General features: G+C 41.7%; 1 long non-coding RNA gene across 1 annotated transcript in view; it reads right to left on the bottom strand.

Annotated features, from left to right (window-relative positions):
• The window catches only part of LOC140599988 (uncharacterized), a 75,072-nt gene extending 58,157 nt beyond the window's left edge, over positions 1 to 16,915 (bottom strand). Inside the window, exon 1 of the long non-coding RNA XR_012003124.1 lies at positions 4,314 to 16,915. This is a non-coding gene — a long non-coding RNA (uncharacterized lncRNA). The remainder of the gene's footprint in view (positions 1 to 4,313) is intronic.
• Between the last annotated feature and the right edge of the window lie 749 nt (positions 16,916 to 17,664).

Below are 17,664 nucleotides of genomic sequence, written 5' to 3'. Positions count from 1 at the left end.
AATAATCAAAAAAAATTAAATAATCAATGTGCCAAGAGGGGCATATTTTGGGGCAACCTGACCTTGGTCCTTACATACACATGTTACTAAACTTTTGTTCTTCTCCTTAATCTGTTAATCTGTCTTGCATAAATTTAATCACTAGACCAGTTGAAGAACCTGGAAGGGAAGAAGAGAAAACTTCCACCCCAACATGTAACCTATACTCTCCCTCATAGGCTCTATTACATGGTACATGTCTCCTTTGCCACTCACATTGATTTGGGTCATATTGGGTAGATATTATGATTTCCACTAGGGCTATGGAGAGTAAGCTCCCAGTAGGCATGCCCCCCATACCCAGGCAAGCTGTCTGGCACTGGGCAGATAGGTAGTTAGTATGTGCTGGAAAAATGAAAGAAGGACAGAAGTTCATATGAATAGTTCTCTGTCATTTACAAAGTGCTTTTGTACAAAGTATGACATGTGACCTTCACAACTTCACTTTCAAGTTGATTTTAGCACTTCCTTTCTTCAGGGGAGAAAGCTTAGTTTCATTCTACTCCCCTGTGGGTTTTTAAAATGCTATTTTATTATTCCTAGTCTTACCTTTATTAATTGTCTTTATCTTTTTTGGGATTTACTCTATTGTTCCTTTCCTTCTTAAGTTGAAACTCAGCTCATTGATCTATGAAACTTTTTTTTTTATTTTTTTTATTATTATTTATTTATGATAGTCACACAGAGAGAGAGAGAGGCAGAGACATAGGCAGAGGGAGAAGCAGGCTCCATGCACCAGGAGCCCGATATGGGACTCGATCCCGGGTCCAAAGGCAGGCGCCAAACCGCTGCGCCACCCAGGGATCCCCTATGAAACTTTTTTTATGTGTACATTTAAAGCCAAAAATTTCCCTGTATACAGATTGCTTCAGCTACATTCCACAATTTTTGGTAGTGGTTTTATTGTTATTCAGTTCAAAATATTTAAATACTCCATTATGATATTTTCTTTGACCTATGAATCATTTAGAAGTATTTGTTTAATTTTTTAAATACTTATACCACACATTTTGGATATCTTTTGAGTTGTTACTCTCAAACTTTGTTATATTTTGGTCAGTTTTTTTATTATTGATGATGCCAAAACTTTGGTTTTGTTGAGATTTCCCTTATGGTCAAATATGTAAGTAGCTTTTTGTGTTCTTTAAAGATTTTATTTATTTATTCATGAGAGACAGAGGCAGAGGCAGAGGGAGAAGTAGGTTCCCTGTGGGGAGCCCAATGCCAGACTCAATCCCAGGACTACAGGATCATGCCCTGAGCCTAAGGCAGATGTTCAACCACTGAGCCACCCAGGCATCCAGCTTTTTTTTTTTTTAAGTATTATTTATTTTAGAGAGGCAGGCAGAGGGAGAGAGAGAAACTTTAAGCAGGCTCCCTGCCAAGCGTGGAGACCAACTCGGGGCTCAATCCCAGGACCCTGAGATCATTACCTGAGCCGAAACCAAAAGCCAGAGGCTTAACCAACTGTGCCACTCAGGCACCAAGTGACTAGCTATTTTTAAATGTCCCTGGAGTGCTTGGAGCCTGAAAATTACATCTGGGAAGGCCCAGGTTGACAGTAGCAACATGGGGGAAGGGACCACTGAGCCACCTTCAAGGGTCTGCATCAAGCAGGGTAGTGAGGTGGGGCTGCGGGAGTAAAGGATCCTCAGGGCATCTAAAATGTCATCTAGAGACAAAATTACCCATCCCACTGTGTCATTACTATTGTTTCTAATTAATTCCATGAAACCATCAGGGTCTTTGAGGTTACTTTGAAAGGAAGCATTGGAGAAGTGGGTGTCTTTCTCCTTTCATTGTTGGGTGACTAATGGAGCAATCTTGTTTTGTTTTCTGGCTTGAGATCCTGTGAATATTTTAAGAAAGAATAGAGACCTTTTCATAAAACCCAGAGCCTGTTTTTAAGCTCCTCAGGAGCTCCCAGGAGGAAAGCATCTCCTCAGCTCTCTTCCACTCAAACAAGAAAAACAAGATTTCCACATGTGAGACACACACCCCCACATAAAATAGAGATGTTAAGTTCATTCATGATTTTTAAAGCATGATCTCAAAAATCCTCAGAAAATGAAGCTAATGGCCTATGTGTTTACCTTTGTCATTGGAAGACCAAAAAGGAGCATCTTTTGATGAAATTCAACCCTTTGGGTTCTAGTGGCTTCACACACTGGGGGGCCCTCATGTGGTGGATTCTGCAGTGGGAGCTGCCATGACTCCAGAGATTCAGTCACCAAAGTCAGGAGGAAAGTCCAGGAGAAAGGAAGGTGAAGTACTGCCCAAATAAATTGGCACCAGGCTGGGTGGGCTTTCAGGCGCCAAGCAATGACTGAAGAAGGATTGCCAGAGTTCCCAGAATCTCACTCACCCTCGTGATTGGGGGCACAAAACAATTTGTGAGTCTGGAAGGATACATATGCTCATATCACAGTGAGAATTATGTTTAATCATTCAGAGCTATAATGACCTCATGATTACTAAAAACAGGGTTCAAATCAAATGAACCCACTTTTGTAGAAACCATATCTTCTGGCTGAAATACTCAGTTGTCAATTTTTAGTTTATCATTACTTCTTCCCAAAATCATGCAAGTTGAAAGTTTGATTGCAACCAATCAGTTATTTCCAAAGGAATAATGGCCTTAATGCCCTTATTTTCCAAAAATGCTACAACACACCCAACGTGTCATTCAATCAACAAACATTTTTGCATGCATCTACTTTACTTAGGCGACTGAGCCAAGAATGGAGTAATGTAAACAAAACATAAGCACATGAAAATGTTAGCAACAATGCCAAACATTGAATACTGGAGGTGCATTAAGAAATCTGTTTAATTTGCAAATAGAGCTGGGAAAGATACAGGCTTGAGTTCAGAGCAGAATGTCAGCAATTTTGCCTAGAGGGGTCAAAAGTCTTATGAGACAGATGAGTCTTGATATGAGCCCTAAAAAAAGAGAGAAGTTGGAAAATCAGAAAGTCCAGTAGAAGACATTCCAAGACAGACAAAATGATGTGAATAAAGTCAAGAAATCTGAACAGTGTCAATAAAGTTTCTTAAAGGTAAGTTTCATTACCTGAGATCAGGGCCAACTAGTGATGGAATTAATACATAAGAAGAATTGATCTGCTGCCCTACTTCCTCTCCTCTCTGCTTAACTGCCCTAGGTTCCCAGCATGCAAGGCCAGCTACAGAATTTGCAGAACCCAATGCCAGATGAAAATCAGAATACCAGTGGAGAGGGTAAGCGGGCCTCCCCCTTCCCTTGGGCTCCTGGCCCCAATCCCAGGGAATGGGTGACTCCAAAGGATTGCAACCTTTATGCAAGAATGCACTGGGTCCCTGGACCAAGTAGCAAGGACCCCACTCAAGTTGAGCATGGCCAGCCCAGGGAAGGACAGCCACTGCCTTGCCCAATCTGAGAGGCTGAAGCTGTGGAGGGCAGCAGCAGAACCTGGACCTCCCCAACCAATGCCCCAGGATAGAGAGTAACATGGGTTTGAAGCAAGGATGGGGAGAGAGCCCTGGGCAGGATCCAGGTTCCAAGAGTCAGAGTACAGGCTACTGCAAACGTGTCCCAGGGAGGCAGTGGGAGGCTCCTGACCATGCTGCATCATCCTCCTGGACTTCACTTACAAAACATAAACTCAGATAAAACCATTAAGAATTTCAAGATGGAGGGACACCTGAGTGCCTCAGTGGTTGAGCTTCTGCCGTTGGCTCAGGTTGTGATCCTGGGGTCCCGGGATCGAGTCCTGCATTGGGGAGTCCAATGCGGGACTCAATCCCTCTGGTTGTGTCTCTCCCTCTGGTTGTGTCTCTGCCTGTCTCTGTGTGTCTCTCATAAATAAATAAATAAAATCTTCAAAAAAAAAAAAAAGAATTTCAAGATGGCAACCACAGGACAAGGATCTCTAAGGGCCGGGCCCCATGTGACAACACAAGTCTCTGGTCGATGAAGCCAGCCCTATTGGCATCCCACAAGGATCTGCCCTCCCTAGACATCTCTAGACATCTCCCCATCTTGCAGAACTTTCTCTACACTCACCACCCAAAGTTATATTACAGTCACATTCTAAACTAGTCTGTAAAACTCCTGCTAATCCTTTATGAGCAGAGGTCCTACCTATGTTAAGCTACATTCACCATGAGTCAGACCTGATCAAGTGTGTCTGCAAAACCAGAAGCAAGTCAGCCCAGACTCTTTCCCAGAGAGAATGAGGAACCTGCTAGATAGGAAGGTTTCCGGAGGAGCTGGTGGTCCAGCATTAACTCACCCAGTCCTGTAAAGAGAGATCCTCAGGCAATGGATTTGCCTACAGCATCCACATTGACCAGTGAAGATGCAGACGGTTATTCCTGCGCAAACATAAGTCACCCTTGAAGATTCCAAGCAGCTGGGTGATACTCTGAAAGGAGCTGGAGTTTTGACAAGTTCACTGGTAGCTTCCAGGGTCAGAGAAATACAGTTGGTGAAATGATGACCTCACTCTCACTTTTTTGGTTCAAGTGTCCAGGGGTTTCTGGAGTTCTAGCAAACCCACCTGCCCTTTAACACTGGCTTTCTGGAGGCAAACATTTTCTAACACAGAAGGACAACAATTTATGAGATCTCAAGGCATTATTACATTTTGGAAAGAAGGATCATTTTTTTTATGATTATTTTATTTTATTTATTTAAGAGAGAGAGAGAAGAAAAGAGAGAGCACCAGCAGGGGCGGAAGGGGCAGAGGGAGAGGGAGGAGCAGACTCCCCCCTGAGCAGCCAGCCCAAAGCAGGCCCACTCCCAGGACCCTGGGATCATGACCTGAGCCAAAAAGCAGATGCTTAACTGACTGAGCCACCCAGAGCCCCAGAAGGATCAATTTTTAAAATAAACTTTTATACTCCACCATATTATAGCAGAATTCCTAGTCCCATTCCTCCAAGGACAGAAATGTTGATGCTATGTGACACAGAGAGACATCATAACCCAAGTTTAATTTCTCTCTTCGAGAAATTACAGGACACTACAGGACAGTCAGGCAAAAATAGTGGAGGGTCAAGCTGTCCTTTCAATACACAACATAAATGGGTTCTGGTCACTCCAGGGACAACCAGAACAGTGACTCTTTCTACCCAGCTGGCCATATCCTGTGCTTTGTAAGAAATAAACATCTACCAGTTAAGAGATGATGGGTAAAATTAAGTTCTCTTCATATATCATCAAGCAATTTAATGTGTAAAGCCCATATGATAATATTAAATCTCAACTCGATCTGTCACTGTTGAAGTAACTTTGAGAATTTTCCCATTTTTGTGCCTCTCCTTTTGTGTATCCTACCAAGACAAAAAGCCAACTATCATATTTGGAACAGAGTCCTTGAGAAAATGAGGATACATCTTTCTGAGCAATTTCTTTCATCTCATCCGACTATTGGTGGATTCCTTAATTTTTATGCAATTTAATATCTCCAAAAAAATGTTAATTTCTTTTCATCATACCTGAGAGAATTCTAGAATTTATGTTTCAGCTGTCCAGACAGGAGAACAGGAGACCCTGTAGCTTCCTAAAAGTGAGACAGAGTCCTGATTCTTGAGTCTGGGATCACCTGACTCAGCTCCAGGAGGAGTACCTAGATATACACCTAAAGCTCCCCAGAGCTAGGTCCTCCTTGAGAGACTCTGAGGGCTGAGGTCCCTTTGGAGACAAGTACCATTCACTCATGGATTTTAACTATACTTTGAGTTTTCCGCAGCAGGAAAAAGACAACTGTGACATGCAAATTTTGCCCTGGTTTGTTGCAAAGACCTCTGACTCACCTTAAAAATATATAAAATATACACATGGGCCCAGAAATGCATCATATTCATGAATTAACCAAATAGTCCACAGTCAATTCTCTACTCCAAACCTGCCTGTAGTCTTAAAACAGAATTTTTTTCTAAAGGCAATTTTAAATCATACAGTATATTTTTTGGCTAATTTTTTCCAACTCTTTATTTTGAAAATGTTCAAGCTTAGAGTCAAATGACAGAATGATGCACTGAGAACCTTTATACCCTTCACCTACAAGTACTGACTGTTAACACTTGGTCACATTTTTTTGACCGAGCAGTATTTACCTTTGTTGCCAGCATGGCATGGCCCTTGGAAAGGGTGAAATGAGCCTCTCTTAGACCAAGACACTCTTGTTTCGTGTCAGAGCAGGTATTTGCCTAGACACCAGGTGTGGTGAGATGTCTCTGGGCCTCCCCCCAGTGAGGTTTGACTGCTTTTTCTGAATTAAGAAACAAGGGAGATTGGTTGAAGAAAAGCATGAATTGCACTTATGTATGCATACTTAAGAAAATGTCAATAAATTCGGTAAATATAAAGTTTTGTTTCATTTACTGGTGTCCATTATAAAAGCAAAACCCTTCTCTAAACATTGTCTCGGATCATACATCCATTCACCAAACACGCAGGAAACGCCTGCTCTGGGAGTGCAGGGCGCTGTTCTGGACGCTGGAGACAGAGCCCTGCACAGACAAGGCTGACATCTCACGAGCTCCCCCTAGAGGGGCGAGGACCAACAATGAACTAGCACAGAACGGTCACATGGGGACAGGTGCCCTGAACAAAATGAAACAGGGTAATATGCAGGGTGGGGTTAGTGACTCCAGCTGATTCCTTTGGGGTCACAGGACCAGCAAGTAAAGAGACCCCACGTTAGCAAGTGAGATTCCAGAAGCAAACAGGCTGCTGGAGCTGAAAATAACAGCAGAGGAAGAGGTAAGGGATGAGGTCAGAGATAATGGGGCCAGATGTGCCAGGCCTCAGGTCACCCAGGTCACCACTGGACATGTAAATCCGGGAATAAGCACCGTATGGATCCTCATATGAAATTGAATTTCCTAATAGGGCCATTGAGACTTTGAACAGGAAATCATTTTGAAATAATTGATAAAGACTGTTTGATTATTTCTTACATTTCCAGAGAGTCACAACTTGAGGCTTCACGATGACAGGAGTGCCGGGATGTCATCTGCTGGCGCCTTAGTTCACGTGGGGCCTCTGAGGAAGTGAGGCGGGCTGTGCTGCTGGCTTTGTTGCCCGTGGACTTCCAAACGCTGGACTCATTATCAGTTAAGGACAGGTAAATCTTGTCTGAGGTGACAAAATGTTTCTGTATTTTGAACAATTGTGCTTAAAGCCAAAATAAACTTATAATAAAAAGTATGGCTCCCCTTTTTGATGGTCCCCGACAGCCTTTAAGCCTCAGCCTTCCGCTCCGCCTCCATCCACACCTGAGCAAGCTGAGAAAGCCCCAGGGCTCCCTCCTCCACCCGCATGGGAGAGTCCAACACCCCAGCCTCTCCCTGGGCTTGGGAACCCTCACCCCAGCGGTCCCCTTAACCGTCCTGAGCCCCCAAGCCAGGCCCTCCTTTCTTCTCTCCATATCTGTGTGATCCACTTCTCATATACCCTCTTGGTGTGAGTGTGGCATCAGCCCTCTCCACATCCAAGTCAAATTTGGGGGCAGGGGGAGGATCCCTCTTCTTCAAAATGGTTAAAACAAAACCCAGGAATCAATCATAAAGTCCTGTTTCTAGCATAAAAGAAAGGCTTGGCACCTCAATCAAAAAGAGGAAAAGCAGTTTGGAGGGCTGAGGAACAGTGCCCCATACAGAGCTGATCCTGGACAAAGGCACCCACCACCCTCCCAAAGTGGCGGGCGCGTCTCACACAGAGCAGAGCGGGAAAAGCCTGGCCGGAGGCAGGCCTGGAGCTGGCACCACTCCTCGGGCAATTGTCTTCCACTACCACTCTTACCACTCGGAGGCTACACTGGAAAGAGAGATGTTAGTAAATTCTAGAAACTCGCTTCCTGTGCAGGGGCCCAAGGGCCAGCAGGGGAGGAGAGGGGACGGAGGAAGGGCGTGAGGCGCTGCCGGTGGAAGGTCCAAGGCCACACGCTCCGCTCCCCCGGGAAGCCCACGCGACCCGGTGTGCAGAGCGGCTGCTCCTGACCTCGCGCTGTTCGGGTCCTCGAGGTCACAAACCCAGACTGTCCCGCCCCCACACCCTGCTTTGTCCTTGGGCGGGAGGAAGCTCCTGAGCCCCTGGGAAGGCCTGGTGCGTGCATCTCCTCTGCGCAGGTGCAGGGGTGGGGGCAGGTGCAGCTCCGGGGGACACCGCAGGTGGGCGGGGGGCGGGCGCAGCCGTTGGCTTTCGCTGATCGTGGGAGACTCGTCTAACATCTCACCTCCTCGGGTTGTCCTCCAAGAACCAGCGAGGTTAGGTGGATGGTGGCCGGGGTCTGAAATCACCCTGGTGTGAATTCTGTCTCTAAGTCCCAGACTGCGGGCTCTCCGTCTGTAATTAGAAAGGGGGCAGGGAGGGCACGTGGCCACTCAATTCCCCACCAGCATGATTTTTGTTCTTTAAACCTGTGAACCCATCCCAGTGAGATTCCAAGTCTTCCACCCTACAAGATCCCCCAGTAAATCCTGGAGTGGGAGGCAGCAGCCACTGTTACTTCCAGGGCTGGCATCCAGGGGGACCCACCCCCCTTTGGAAAACAGCAGTCGGGAGGCAGCTGGGCAGTGACTTGATCCTTCCAGTCCCCAGGACGTTGCTCAGGGTTTCTCCACGTGGGCTGCCAAAGGCACTGTGCCCCGTTCCCACAGGTTCGCATGGCTGCTCCCCACAGAAAGGGGACCGAACAGGACAAGACAGGCTGTGAGGCCAGGCCCAGAAGTCGCTGAAGCCCAAGACAGCCCCCGAGATGTGCACCAGGAAAGCGCTGCTTTCCTCTCCCCCTGTAAGGGGTGCAGGCAGCTGCTGAGAACTGAGCAGTAAAGCTAAGCAGACTTGGGAGAATATGTATTTCAGTGTTTTTTACATTATGCCATTGACTAACAAGCCACCTGGAACATCTGTTTCTAGCTCTGAAATCGTTTGCAGAAAACATTCTGGCAAATGCTCTGCTCCTAGAGCTCTCCTCTGCCCTCAAGCCACCCACACCCCCACCTCTGGGACCACAGGAAAACCAAGGCAAAGGTGACCCACCTATTGCTGAAGATTAACTGAGCAAGGTTCCATTGACTAAGTGTAACGACTGTAGAAGTTACCATTAATTCACACCTAAGCGGAATGCAATCATACCAGGAAATAGATTTAAGTTTGCCTCCTTGACATTATGGGTTTCTCTCCTTTATGCAGAATATCATACATCTTGTACGAGAGCCATGCTTTCCTCCCTAGCCGTGGATATATTGCTATGGCATTAGCTTTTCCCCTCGTCTTTGCAAATAGAGAAGTCTCTCCCCCCTCCAGTTTTTAAGCCCTTTTATCCCTTCTTGTTGTGAAGGTCATCATCTACCTAGAATAGAATGACAGGCCTGGGACCATGCCTGGCTAAGAGAGAAATAACACTTTCACTTCCAGTTGCAAAGTATACCTATAGGATTAATATTTCCCTCATGCTATTTACATAATGGTATGAAAGAATCAAATTTACAAAGGGTGCTCAGTCCCTGAGAGGCTGGAAGGGTGAGAGATGTCTCTCTGGCTTAAGAGGAGCCCACGGTTAGCAAACCACCTCTGATAAGTTCCCCTTCCAGCATGATTGGCACCCTAAAAGACACACACACACACCACTTTCACATGCATCAGTCAGAAAAACGAGTTGACAACTTGCATTTGAATGATAGCATCAGAACATTCAATAACAAACAATAGTAGCTACTCCCATTTGCTTTGGATATTGCCCGGTTGTTGTATTGTTTTCCACTGTGGTTCCAGATTCTTCACCTTGGCCCACATCTTCACTGCCCCTCCATATGTCCTTCCCCAAGTCCTGAGACCCATACCCAAAAGTACCCTCTGATGGGTATCAGCGAATTTCTATTTAAGAAAAGAAAACAGGTAGTATAACTGAGTGTCCCAATATTTGGGCTAACAATTTTTTCTAGGAAAACATTGGTCATCCCAAGAACAAGAACAAAAACTGATGAACAATCCCATATAGACATGCAAATGAGTGATGACCTTAGCTTTTGCAGAGTCTTCAAGTCATGTCAATATATAGAGTAATGTAATTCTTTTTATTTTATTTTATTTATTTATTTGAGAGAGAGAAAGCACAAGCAGAGGAAGAAGAGGGAGAAGTAGACTCCCTGCTAAGTGGGGTCCCTGATGCAGGGCTCGATCCTAGGACCCTGGGATCATGACCTGAGCCAAAGGCAGAGGCTTAACCGACTGAGCCACTGAGGCACTCCAGTAACGTAATTCTTTAACCATTACCATCTATAACCATTACCATCCCCATTTCGAGGATGGGAATACTAAGACAATAGTGAATATAACTGTTTCGTATAGCTCCAAAGATTTGTCAAGTGTGTGTGTATGCCTATATTCTAGTCATCCGAGTTCCTACACCTGTAAAACAGTACACCACAGAGGCTGATGGCATTGGTCAGATGTTGTCTGTCTAACCCACACATCTAAGAAGAGAGAATTTTAGTGTCATAAAAGAAAAATTTTTATTTGTTGAAGAAATGGAGCCAGAATTCTTCTTAGGGAGGAAAGTACCCTGGTATGTTGCTTCAACATGGGAGGGATCAGCAGTGCTTTGCTCCTATCCAAGAAAGGAGAAACAATGAAGAAGGGAGGAAGACAGGAGCTGGTGAAGGGGTTGAGGCAAGCCAGCATGGAGCATAGCAGTGAGAAACCCCCACCACTGGTGGCTGAATGGGCTCTAATGATAAATACGTCCAACATGATTTTTAGGTTCTTTGCTGTAGTAATAGGGTTCAAATTTACACGGATGTTTGAAATGTTATTTCTTTTCTTTCTTATAGCAGATCTCACCTGGCTTTGAATCCCACTCACCCTTGATATTGTACACTCGAATTTAACAAATAAAGTAGCTCTATCTTTCCTGGTATAAATCTTAGTCTGAAAAAAAAAAACTTAGTCTGTTTCACATTATAATCATCTCTTTACAAATCCTTCCTCAACCCCTTTTCTCCTCACTTTCTCCCTAGTGGCATCTCAGGCATGTGTGTGTATGAGTGTGTGTTTCTGTATATGAGTGTGAGTGTATGTGTGTGTGTTTTCAGAGTTTTTAGTGTTTGATGCACATCATGAAATCTCACACTTGGCAGGGGCACTACTGGGCTTGTTCATCCAGTTCTCTCTTCTTTAATCTGGCTAACAAACCTCTTTGGAAGTCTTTCTTATATCACCTCCAGAATCATGAAAGGCCACAAATGAAGACAAACAATAGGTTAAATACCAGTCCTGGCAAAACTAACTCCAAATCGTCCCCTGTCACTAAGTGCAGTATAACAGCCAGTATAATACCGGCAAGGGATGAATGTGAAGGCATATAAATGACTAACAGGTCTTGGTGTAACTGTGTCTTTGTGCAGCTGAGCCCTGAAGTACAGGTGGTGCCTTCTATCTTGAACACTTTAGAGCATGGAAGTTGTCCTCACTGTTGAGTTCTAAAAACACTTATCTCAGCAGATTAAGGTCCCATGTGTTCCACCCTAAAATGTAACCATAGCTAGAAACCTGAGCTTGAATATCCATCACTCCGCAAGCCCAGAATGAGACTCTATTGCCAAAACATCGGTCGAGTTTTCCAGAGAGAGCCCATTTGAAAATTTGGGGATGGCTCATCTTCTTTCAAAAAAAAAAAAAAGATTCATTTATTTGAGAGAAAGCGTGTGCAAGAGCGGGTGCAGGGTGAGTAGCAGAGGGAGAGGAAGAGGGACAAGCAGACTCCACACTGAGCACAGAGCCCAATGCAGGGCTCAATCCCAGGACGTAGGATCATGACCTGAGCTAAAACCAAGAATCAGACTCAACCAACTGAGCCACCCAGGTGCCCCTCATCTTTTCTGATCACCTCCTAGCCTCTTCTCCATTCCACTCTACTCCACCAGGTCCTTCCCAAAAGGAGTAAATGACCAGATCAAGCCTACTGATGATGCCTTACCCAGAGCAGACCTGGAGTAAATATTTGTGGCTAATAAGTGTGCTGAAACCTGCCACCCTGGACCAATCTCACCCTTCTAAGAACCAGGTGAAGAAAATGGAGAAGGTACTAATTTTAACGTGCGCAAGCAATGTTGTGCAGTAACAAAGTGTAGCTTTGTGCATTATCTCTGTGTTACGAATGAGAGCATGCAGGCTCAGATGGGCTCTTTAACGTGTACATAATCACAGCAGTGGGAAGGCTGTGGTTCCAATTCAAATGTTCTGACCCAGCAGCTTGTGCTATTTCTGTAATATCCGTCACTCTGAGTGTACTTGACTCCAAGGCAAATGGGAACAGAGAATTTTGTATAAACTTCTTTATCAAATTGAGGAAGTTTCCTCCTGTTCCTACTTAACTGAGAGAGCTTATCATAAAGGGATATTGAATTTGGCAAATGCTCTTGACAATATGGTTTAGTTTTTGGTGTGCATGTGTGCTATGTGTTTTAGTTTGTTAACATGGGCAATTACATATGCTAATTTTCAAATTTTAAAGCAATTTTGCATTCCTGGGATAAATATATTCTATTACTGGCCACGATATATTATTCTGCCTATATATTGTTGTATACAATTTGCTATATAAGTTTGTTAAGAATTTTTACAACTATTCCCATGGTGACATTAGTCTGGAATTTTCTTTCCTTATAATGTCTTTGTTTGTTTGTTTGTTTTGTCCATTTACCATTTATTAAGAGGTAATGTTAGCCTCAAAAAATGACTTACAAAGTATCCCCTTTTCTTCAATTGTCCACAAGAATTTAGATAAATTGATATAAGTTTTTCCTTACATGTTTGGTATGATTCATCAATAAAGGCATTTGTGCCAGAAATGTTCTTTGTGGGAAGATTTAAAACTATAAATTCAGGGTCTTTAATAGGACTACTTAGGTCTTCTACCTCTTTTTGAATGAGTTTTAGTAGCTTCTGTCTTTCAAGGAATGTGTCCATTTCATCGAAGTTGTCAAATTTATTAGAATAAAATTTGTTCAGAATAGTCCCTTATTATCCCTTAATATCTGTAGGATCTGTAATGACATCATGTCTCTCATTTTTATGTTGTGTCTCTTTCTTCCTGATCAGTATGGCTAAGGCTTATCAGTTTTATTGACTTTCTTTTTTAAAAAAGCAGTTTTTGGCTTGTTAATGTTCTCTATTGTTTTTCATTTATAGTCCATTAAGTTTGTTATTATTTCTTTTTTCTGTTTATTTTGAATTTAGTTTGCTCTTTTCTTATTGTTGGTTTCCTAATTAGTAAGCTGAAATCATTGATTGAGACCTTTCTTCTTTTCTAATATAGGCATTTAGTACCCTAAATTTCCCACTAAATACCAATATGGTGTCCTGTCACAAACTTTTACATATTGTATTTTCATTTTAATTCAGTTCAATACACGTTTTATCTTTTGGATTCTTCTTTGATCCATGAATTTTTTAGAAGTTTGTTGTTTAATTGTCAAAGATATGGGAAGTAAAAAAAAAAAAAAAAGATATGGGAAGTTTCCAGAAATCTTTAGGTTATTGAGATCTCATTTAATTCCATTATGATCAGATAGCATGTATTGTATGACTAGAATTCTCTTCAATGTATTAAGACTTCTTTTATGGCCCAATAGATGGTCTATCTTAGTAAATGTTCTATGTGCACTTGAAAAGAAGGTGTGTACTGCTATTATTAATTGTAGTGTTCTGTAAATGTCAATTAGGTCAAGTTGGTTAGTGGTGTTGTTCAGGATTTCTATATCTTTGTCAATTTTTCTGTCTACTTATTTTATTCATTATTGAAAGAGAGATACTGAAAAATCTGACATGATTATGGCTTGGCTATTTCTCCTTGTAGTTCTACCAGTTTTTGCATTATGTATTTTTAAGCTCTGTTACTAGGTGAATAAAAATTTTTGATTGTTATGACCTCCTGATGAGCTGACCCCTTTATCATTATAAATTGACATTCTTTATTTCTATTAACTTATTTTGTTCTGACATCTACTTTGCCCAATATTAATGAAGCTACCCCAGCTTTCTTTTGATTAGTGTTAGCATGGTATATCTTTTTCTATAGTTTTACTTTATCTTTATACTTTTCCTATACTTTACTTGTATCTTTACACTTAAAATATGTTTCTTGCAGACAGCATAAAGTTGGGCCTCACTTTTTATCCAATCCAACCTCTTCCACTTAATTGATATATTGATTTTCTAGGGCTGCTGTAACAAAGTACCACAAACTAGGCTTATGTAACAGAAATCCACCATCTCACAATTCTAGAAGCTAGAAGTCCCAAAATCAAGGTGTCAGGTGAGGTTGGTTCTTTCTAAAGACTATGAGATTAAGATCTGTTCCAGGCTTCTCTCTTCCACTGGTAGATGGCTATCTTCTTATGACTTCACAGTGTCTTGTCTCTATGCATATCTCTCTCTGCACCCAAATTTGCCCTTTCTATAAAGACACCAATCATATTTGATTAGAGTCTACTCTAACGAACGTATTTTAAATTGACTGCCTCTATAAAGACCCTATCCCCAGAAAGGTCATATTCTAAGGAACTGGGGGTTAGGACTCTAACATATCTCTTCCAGGAAGACACGATTCAACCTATAACAAGGTGTTTAGACCATTTACACTTAATGTGGTTATTGATACAATTAGATTTAAGACCATTATCTTATTTTCTATGTGTCCCACATGTTCTTTGTTCTTTTTCTCCTATTGCTTTGGAGTAATCCAATATTTTTTCATGGTTCCATTGTCATCACTTGTTGACTTACTAGTTATAGCATTTTGTTATTTTCATGGTATCTTAGAGCTTATAGTATAAACCTTTAATTTATCACAATTTAACTTCAGGCAATATTATTGCACTCCACATATTAAGTGAGAACTTTACAAGATTACTCATTTCTCCACCACTGCTTTTGCAGTTTTTGTCACACATTTTACTTTTTTTTAGTATAGTTGACACACAATGTTATATTAGTTTCAGGTGTACAATTTAGTGATTTGACAAGCTTATACATTATGCTGTACTTTTACAAACGATTCAAACCCCATGCCACATTGTTTTTGTTTATTTGTTTAATTATATTTTGAGGGAATCTAAATAGTAAGAAAAAAATGCTTTTACGCTATCCACATAGTTACCATTTCTAGTGCTCCTCATTCTTTGGTTTAGAGCCATATTTTCCTCTGATATCATTCTTCTTCTGTCTGGAAGACTTTCTTTAAAATTTCTTATAATGGGGATCCCTGGGTGGCTCAGTGGTTTAGCGCCTGCCTTCCACTTGGGGTGTGATCCTGGAGTCCCGGGATCGAGTCCTGCATTGGGCTCCCTGCGTGGAGCCTGCTTCTCCCCTTGCCTGTGTCTCTGCCTCTTTATCTCTCTCTCTGTGTCGCTCATGAATGAATAAATAAAATCTTTTAAAATTTTTCTTATAATGTAGGTCTGGTGAATTCTTTCAGCTTCTGTGGGTCTATAAAGTCTTTATTTCATCTTCATTTTTGAAAGATATTTTTCCTAAGTATATAATTCTAGGTTTGCAAAGGTTTTGTTGTTGTTGGGATTTTTTTTTTCAGTCAGTAGTGCTTTAAAGATGCTGCTCCACAATGCTCTTGCCCACATTGTTTCTGTAGACATCTGCCATCATCCTTAACATTGTTCCTCTGTTACAAACGTATATTTTCCCCACTGGCTGCTTTTGGCATTTTCTCCTTATCACTGATTTTGAGTAACTTGAGATGTGCTTTTTATAGCTTTTTGTATGTGTTTCTTCTCTTTGGGGTTCATTTTGCTCCTTGGATCTATGAGTGTGTAGTTGGCATCATATTGAGTAACTATCAGTCATTATTTCATCAAATAATTTTTTCTGACCCTTTCTCAGGGCACTCCAATTCCATATATATCATACTGCTTTATAGTTGTCCCACAGATCACTAGGACTCTGTTTTGTCATTATAGTTTTACTATTGCTATTTTTTTTATTGCTATTTTTTTATTCTTGTTTCTATATTGGTTTAATTTTGCTTGATTTCTATTTCTCTGTCTTCAATTTTTTCATTAATTTTTTTTTCTTGTGTAATGTCTTATCTGCTTTCAATTCCATCCATTGTATGTTTATCTGAGACACTGTAGTTTTCATCCATAGAAGCTATATTGGGGTCTTTTATAACTTCCATTTCTCTACTTGACTTTCAAGCATATAGGACATAGTTTTAATCTTTTAATGTCTTTGCCTGCTAATTTTAATATTTGTCAGCTCTGGGTTGGCTTAAATTTTGGCTTTTCTCCTCATTATGAACCACGTTTTCTTGTTTCTTTGCATGCCTGGCAATTTTTTATCATGTTTCAGATATTTTGAATTTTCATTTATTAGGTATTAGGTATTTCTGTATACCCATTAATATTCTCGAACTTTGTCTTGGAGATGTAAAGTTTTTTAGAACCAATTTGATCCTTTTAGGTCTTGCTTTTAAGTCTTGTTAGGCAAAACTAAAACTGTTTTGTCTAGAACTAATTATATCCCAATACAGTGACCAGACCCTTCAGTGTACTCTACCTGATTTTGCATGAGTTATGGGACTTTTCGGTCTGACTGATGAGAACAGGCATTATTGCTGGCCTTGTATGGACACTGGGTGCTATTCCCTCTAATCCTTTCAGAGAGTGCCTTCCTGGTCTCAAGTACTCTTCTCATGCTTGTGCTGAACAGCACTCTGATGAATACTCAAGAGGTGCCCTCCGCAAATCTCCAGAGTTCTCTCTCTGTGTAGTTCTCTCCTCTCCAGAACTCAGTCCTATGAACTCTAGGCAGTTTGGTTCTCTCCCCTCAACCTGGGCTCCACATGGGTTCCTCTCTCTTTGCTGCAGCCTAGAAACTGTTAAAGCAGTAAACCAGGGTAATCACAAGACTCCATCTTTGTTTTCCATATCTCATGAATTACTTCACTATCCAATGCTTAGTGTTTGGAAAACCATTGTTTCACATATTTTGTCTGATTTTCTTTTTTTAAAGATTTATCTATTGGGACACCTCAGTGGCTCAGTGGTTAAGCATCTGCCTTTGGCTCAGGGTATGATCCTGGGGTCCCAGGATTGAGTCCTGCTTCGGGCTCCCTACAAGGAGCCTGCTTCCCCCTCTGCCTATGTCTCTGCCTCTCTCTGTGTCTCTCATGAATGAATAAATAAAATCTTTAAAATAAATAAATAAATAATTATAAATATTTATTTATTTATTTATTTATTTATTTATTTATTTATTTGAGAGAGAGAAAGAGGAAGAGGGAGAGAATCTTCAAGCACACTCCCCACTGGATGTGGAGTCCAATATAAAGCTCTATTTCATGATCCATGAGATCATGACCTGAGCCAAAACCAAAAGCCACTTAACCAACTGAGCCACTCAGGCACCCCTGGTGTTTGTTTGTTTGTTCATTTCAAGCTCAAGAATAAATCTGGTCCTTGTTACTCCAAGTTGGCCAGAATTAGAAATCTTCTCCTCCAGATTCCTTTCCTTTTTTTCCTTTCTTAGACTCTGATCCTAAGAGACAAATTGGCATTGCCCATCCCTAGAATATGTAGGATATGTGGGATACTATAAAGGCAAGAAGACCCCTCAGG

Source organism: Vulpes vulpes, chromosome 1 (genome assembly GCF_048418805.1).
Source record: "Vulpes vulpes isolate BD-2025 chromosome 1, VulVul3, whole genome shotgun sequence".
In the NCBI taxonomy this organism is placed as follows: Eukaryota; Metazoa; Chordata; class Mammalia; order Carnivora; family Canidae; genus Vulpes; species Vulpes vulpes.
Note: the sequence above shows the minus strand (reverse complement) of the source record. Positions and strands in the feature narration are given on the sequence as shown.